This window comes from Petromyzon marinus, chromosome 26 (assembly GCF_048934315.1).
Source record: "Petromyzon marinus isolate PM22_M1 ecotype Great Lakes invasive population chromosome 26, UKy_Petmar_22M1.pri1.0, whole genome shotgun sequence".
Classification (NCBI taxonomy): domain Eukaryota; kingdom Metazoa; phylum Chordata; class Hyperoartia; order Petromyzontiformes; family Petromyzontidae; genus Petromyzon; species Petromyzon marinus.
Genome location: NC_133692.1, coordinates 3414384 through 3421365, shown reverse-complemented (window position 1 = coordinate 3421365; position 6982 = coordinate 3414384).

Sequence of the window (6982 nt, the reverse complement as noted above, 5' to 3'; positions counted from 1 at the left end):
CACGACGTTCCCAGCGCCACCACGACCTCCACACGGCCACCTGGACACGGAGCCGCCAACAGATGCGAGAATATTGTTTTTTGGTAAAGGCATTTTCCGCGTGTGTGGAAAAGCCTCGGAGTCTGTGAGTGGTGCGGCTGCATGCGTGAGTGCGTGTGCGCCACGCGCTCTGCAGTGTGGGGCGATGGGACAGATACGCAGAGAAAGTGATGAGCATGATCGCTTTATCCCAGCCCCAAATGAGATTCTAACCTCTCCCTCCGCCTAAGCCGACAAAGGCACGGGTCTGCTGCGCCTTACACACACACACAGGCCGGCATGACGGCTCAGCGCCCGCGCTGGTATCTGCAATTAAGCAGCTGCTCGTTGACAGGGGGAACTTCATCCCTCCATTCACCGAGAGCCACGGAGACGTTTACCTCGCGAAAGCAGGAAGGATAAGCGTAGTAACAACCACATCGTCAGCTCAGGGGTTTTGGAGGGGGGGGGGGGGGTGCGGCAATCGCTAAGGGTGGGACCCCAATATTTGATTTGCGCAATTTTTGGCGGCCAGCATCACGCGCGGACCGCCTTTTGTGTGGCTTTCGTGTCGAAATGTACAGCAGCCAAATACTCAAAACGCGCGATGTTGATTTTAAATGCGGAGTGGGAAAACCGGAGGATCCGGAGAAAAATCCACACGAGCACGGGGAAAGAGACACGCAAACTCCAAATATACAGCAGCAGCAGGCGTCAGGGTCAGAATCAAACCCACGACCTCCTGCTTACCAGGCGAGGGAGTTAACATCTAGGCGCCACCTCATTCGCCAGGCTTTCGGGCGACACTCAGCCTGGCTCCACACCTCAAGAGTTACGATAATTTGCGTCCGTGAAATATTCTGCTCGACCGTAAATTGCATTAGCATCATCGCTGCTTAAACCGACTCCGTCGCTGCAACCCGCTAAGCTCCGTGTGCGGTGGCCAAACCGATCTCAAGGAGAGCATTCGAATCGTAATCTAGCGCCTCAAACGCGAATATCCGTTTGAGTGTAAACCGGACGTGGGCGCAGACCGCACCGCGCGCTGCAGTTTGTCCTCCACGGCAACCTGGAGCTAAACGCCTATCGTGGCGGCGCTGCTGTGCCTCAGCTGCGCCCACCCCAAGACCGCGAGGCTGCACTGGCCACCCCCCCCCCCCCCCCAACTGCTGCTCCCTTATCTGCTGTCGAGTCACCCAGGCACTTCTGATGAGCGTACGCCCCGGCCAGGACCGTGGCTTGCGGTACTGCGAAACACTGCCCGCGGAATTGCAAGAGTTTTGGCGGCGATGTCGAGTGCCACGGTGCCGAGGAGATGTTCACTACCTCGCCTGGCATACAGGAGGCCGTGGGTTCGATTCAGACTCTGACGCCTGCTGTATATTTGGAGTCTGCATCTCTCTCTCACCATCACGGTGGTTAGGAGATGTTCACTACCTCGCCTGGTATACAGGAGGCCGTGGGTTCGATTCCGACTCTGACGCCTGCTGTATATTCAGAGTCTGCATGTCTCCCTCCCCGTGGTCGTGTTGATTTTTCTCCGGGTCCTCTGTTTTTTTTTTTGCCTCCACGTTTAGAGTCAGCGTACGTTCAGGATATTTGGCGGCTATAAATTTCCACGCGACGATAAGCCACTTCGTTGAGCTATCGTTTGCGACAGCCAGGTCACTTCTGAAACACAAGCTACAATAGCTCAGTGGGGTCTTACCTGGTAAAAAACAACAAAAAGTTTCGTTTTTGTTTTTAGTTTAGTACTGCTCAGCACAGACCGCATCAACGCGAGTGGCGTTTGTGCTTGCCTCGTCCCCCCTTAGCGATGAGTGCGGAGACAGGTGCCAGCGCCGAAATAAACCACGAATAATCATTTGTTTAACACGGAGGCTTTCGCGACCAATATCATCCATAACACAGGTTTTTTTGGGTTAGATGGCTCTCGTCATCAATCTGGCTGTCGCCTGATGAAGCTAGTTGTAATTACTGGCCAGAACGTCGTACTCGGATTGTAAATGTTGTGGCTTTGCTCTCCAACACACCGGTGTGCTGTACTAGTAACGAATTGGCATGTTCTGTTTACGTAACAAAGCTTCCTAATTGGCAGTGTCGGGTGGTGGCGGGTTTAACGACACATTTATATATATACGCAATCTAACCCAAAAAAAACCTGTATAATGGAATCATTTGTTTGTTTGTTTGTTTTTAATGGAGAAATTAGTGGGACGGGAAAAAGAGAGTAATGAGGTAGTTGTGGAGCAGGCTATGGGAGAGGCAGAAGACTACATAGCCATATAGCTCAGTAAGCCTTACCTGGCAAAATAAATAAATACAAGTTTACAGTTTTTAACAGAGTGTTGGCGTAGCACGGGGAAGCAGGGTCCGCACGCTCTTGGGTAAAGAGCGTAGACCATGAAGGAAGCCACGTGGTGCGTGACACATTCCACCGGAGCGGAGAACGCAGCGGCGAGAGGGGTCAGCGCAGCGCTCGACCTCCGATAACTCGAGCCGCGCATCGCAGCCTCTAATTAAAGCACACGCACGTTCTCGCAAAGAGCGCCGCACGCGTGCCACACGCAACGCACAAACATTGCAACTGCCTCCTCCTCCGACAAAGCAAAACATCAGCGACGCCCGCAAACCCGGAGCACAGTTCGCATAACGATCGTGGGGCTTCCTGAGAAGACTCGGAGAGCAATCCACCTAGAAATCTACCGGGAGAGCCGTCCATGGGGGGGGGGGGGCGTGCGGGGCCTGGGGCAAATCCCACCGTGTGGGCCCCCCCGACGCCTTCAAACTAAACTGCAAGTGTGACATAGGACACCATGACGTAGAAGCGCGGACCCCCCCCCCCCTCCAAAGGGCGGGGCCCGGGGCAGTCGCCCCGATTCTCTATATCCCTAAAAACAACTCTATCTACCGGTGGCGTTAACCTAGAAACCCTTCGGTACGTTAAAGAAGCCGATTGAAAGAAAATCAGAAATTCACTCTCAAAGACAAACCTCGTATTTCCAATACGCCATTGCCGAGATCTGCTTGCCAGGACAGCGACTTGGGAGAGAGTTCGTGTAGTTGTTGCTATTCCTCTGTTGAAGGCGTGTGGACTACTGTACAGCGGTCTACTCTGTGGTCCACAGTTTGGGTTGAGCGTCCACATTCGTGGCTTTAGTTTTTTCCACTTATGAAGACGTCCGATCCCAGAAGGGGGGACCAGGCGGGACTTGAGTCGGCAGCGAGGTGAGATCGTTGAGGTCTAGGTTGAGGAGGAAGGTGAGGGAGCGTGGGGGGGGATAGAGGAGGGAGCAAGAGGCGGAGAGGAACGGACATGAGGGGAGCATGGAGAGAGAAAGGAGATACAAGGGGGAGAGAGGAACGGAAAGAGGAGAGCGACGGAAAATGACAAAGCAGTGGGAGGCCGGATTAGGGACATGCAAGAGAGATTGAGACGAGAAAAGGGAGAGGTCAGAAGAAGGAGAGCGAAGGTGAGAAATAAAAACAGGGCGAGAGATAGGGGGAGAGAGGTTGGGAGAGGTACTAAACTATTTTTATTTTACCAGTTAAGGCCCACAGAGCTATATGTATACCAGGCGAGGTAGTCAACATCCCACGACATCCTGTATACCAGGCGAGGTAGTCAACATCCCACGACATCCTGTATACCAGGCGAGGTAGTCAACATCTCGCCATCACGGTGCCACTGAACACGCACCGAACAGCTTCCCTTGAGGTCGCCATCCACCGAGCTGACTTGGAACTTTGTCGGCCTAAGGATGAGACGGGTGAGGGCCTCGTCTGATCCCTGTCGGAGCCCCCCACCCCCCCCCCCCCGTTACCACTGAGCCGGCAGCAGGCAGACTCCCCCCCCCATACCCAGCAGACAAAACCCTGTCCCCCAGAGTCGGTACGTCGGCGTCTCTCTCACCTCACTCCCTCGACCGTCACCATTCCGTCGGAAATGTCGCTTACGCGCGACATCGCATCGCGCACCCAGGCACCAGCTCAGAAGGATCAGAGTCTGGGAGCGTCTCCGCAGAGAATGCGCAGCCCACCGGGGCTCCTGCCACACGTTAACCCCGTATTGTAATTCATGGTGTTCTCAGCACGATATATATACAAAGACAAAGATCTCGCCGTATAGCATTAACAGGCTGTTGGAGCAAGTGCTGTTAGCGAGCACCTATGAAGGCCGGCACGGCACACGGGCGGGTGGGTGGCCAGCACCACGCCTGACCGCCTTTGTCTCCCCAGTGGCGATGTTTTTACACACCGCACCAGGTACTCATATGAGGCTGAGTCGACCTCGGGGAAGCCCAGGACCGGTTCAGATAATCGTCACTGGTGTTAACCGTAAGAGGGAATCGAACCCGGGTAGCTATGTTCATAGCGCAGCACGCTAACCGCTGCACCACCGCTCCCCACTTCCGTAGCACGACACAAACACACATGGGATAGACATGCACACAGGATGTATCGGAATACACCCCGCGTTTGTGCATTACACTTCAGGTAGGGCCTGCATGCCTTCCGGGTTCGTCTATCACAAAAAAAACAAGCTGTACATATCCGATAGCGCACTTCTAATCTCTTACATATTCTTTCATCATTCATCTCACTGCCCGCACAAAGCAAGTCAAGCCACCCCGCGCACAGCATCCTGGTCGCTGTCAAGCTCGGCGCAGGTGCCGCACAAATCCTGCAGCAATGAAACAGAGGGGGGGGGGAATAACAACCGTTTTTGATGCATAGTTTTGTTCGCTGGATTTTTTTTGTCGATGGGTTTCAAAATCGTACATCCCCAAGTTGGCGGATGACATATGACTATTGGTATGCGCGTCGGATGCAGCGGTGCCACATCGCTGCGTGTACATGCCCGAGGATGACTCATTCGCTTGTAGATATGACGCCCGCGATCTCGCAAGATTGGGTCCCAGGTTGCCCCACTATGTTCGCCCCCACGGAGTTCACTCCGACGAATCCAAAGTGATGGCTTTGCTCTCTCGACTTTCGGTTCGCTCGCCTGGACTCATCGGACGACACGAAAATAGTTGGGGGAACAAAGTCTCAAGTGTGCCGCTGGATGGGAGGATGATGGTCCGGTGTTTGATGACATCGCCAGCCACATCACACTGGGCGTGAGTAATTGGCCACAAAATATTTTTTTTTAAATCATTTTTGATCGATGATATAACTTCATCAACTAATCGTCCCAGCTCGAGTTCAAGGTCTCCTTGCCAAGTCTTGATTGAATTATCTCTTCTCCACCACACAGGGTCCCGATTCATGTCCCTGGCTGTCTGATCCTCGTGCTCCAACGGACCATGTCAAGTTGTGGTGTGAATCCGGAATGAGGTCGGCCTAATGCGAGTTATGCTACGTGTGGCAACTTTTAAATCCTCGAACAAGGACAGTGGTAACTGCACCGTTTGGAACGCTCTTCCTTATGATATTAGGCCACTGGAGCTATGCACTGTTAAATCTAGGTGGAAAACTAATTTCTTGAGAACTGCTTTTTTGTGTTTAGTTTGTGGTCCTTCCCCCGCACCTCCGATGAGCACGGTTGGCTACGTACGGTGCGACAGAAGTTCAACACACGTACATACATTCCCATCAGCTTCAACTCGGCCGTGATGGCGCAAACTCCATGTAAAAGCCTTGTTTTGCAGACACCCGTGCAGATTTTCAAACCTTGGCTGATTATCGCCGTCCTTTCCGGGAGCCGCACGGCAACAGAGCGGCAGGCAAGTGCACAATCGTGATTAATGGCCTCTCGTGCTGATAAACAAGGTCATCAAGGCTGCCCTTGTGAGGAACAAAATAGGCGGTGCAACTTTTTTGTTTTATTGTTGTTGGTTTTAAGAAGCTGCCCGACTTTCAAAATAGCCAAGGGCGTTCGTTCTCTCGCAGCCAAACGCTTTCGCAGCGAGGCCCAGAACCCAGGTGGCCTTTGTGCCCGCCGGGCTGCCGTGCCCCCCCCCCGCCTGCCCTCCCGCCAGTATCTGGGCCATTCACCAAACCCACACTCATTTCTAAAGCAGCATTGGACGAAAGCGTCCCCTCAGAGCAGACTTCTGACACATGATCCAATTTAAATGTAAATAACTTCCCCTGCCGAGCGCAATGGAATCGATGCCAAAACGTCGCCACTATCCCAACGTGCCCCCCCCCCCCCCCGATACCCGGTGTGATTAAGAATAACGCCATTCTGCTAAGTGCAATTTGTCCAGGGCGGATGCGGATAGACCGACACGCGGTAACAGGTCACCTGGCCAGTTTTTCAGGCTTTTCCCCCCACCACCTCCAAAGAAAATAAACTTTTCACGCGTGGTATATCTCCGTTTCGGGCGAGGTGCGGTTTTCAGAGCGCGCCACGAGGATTGTTGTTCACCGCATGGATCGACTGCGGGTGCCTCGCTTGCCACACTAAACGCATCACCAACACATGCGGTTCGCATGCAAACTCGACGTGTAAAGATGAACCTGGTGTAGCAGCAGCAGCAGCTCTACAAGCCCTGGAACTCCTCATTACCAACTGGGGATACAAAGGGGGGGCGGTGGGGGGGATTATGCCACCCAAGTTCTCAATGTATAACTTATAGACTGTTTAATTCAAGTTTCGTATGTAGAGCTTCTACACTAAAGCTTTGTGGATCGCGACTTTAAACTATGAAATATTGTTTTCTCTTACCAGCTAAGGCCCACTGAGCACAACAGCTCCTTTTTCGGAAGCGACCTGGCTACAAATGACAGCTCAACCCAAGTGGCTCATCATCACGTGAACATTTACAGCCGTCAAATACTTCAGAGCCATCGTCGTGTCAGAAGACCTTGAACTTCACGCCGTCTCGGCAAATCTACTCCCCCACATCACTTCCCGTCCACTATCTTCTTCACACGTGTCTAAAAGCACTCCCGCCAGCGCACATCCGCACAACCTCGCCACCGCTGCCCCTAAATCACCACACCGACTCTCACC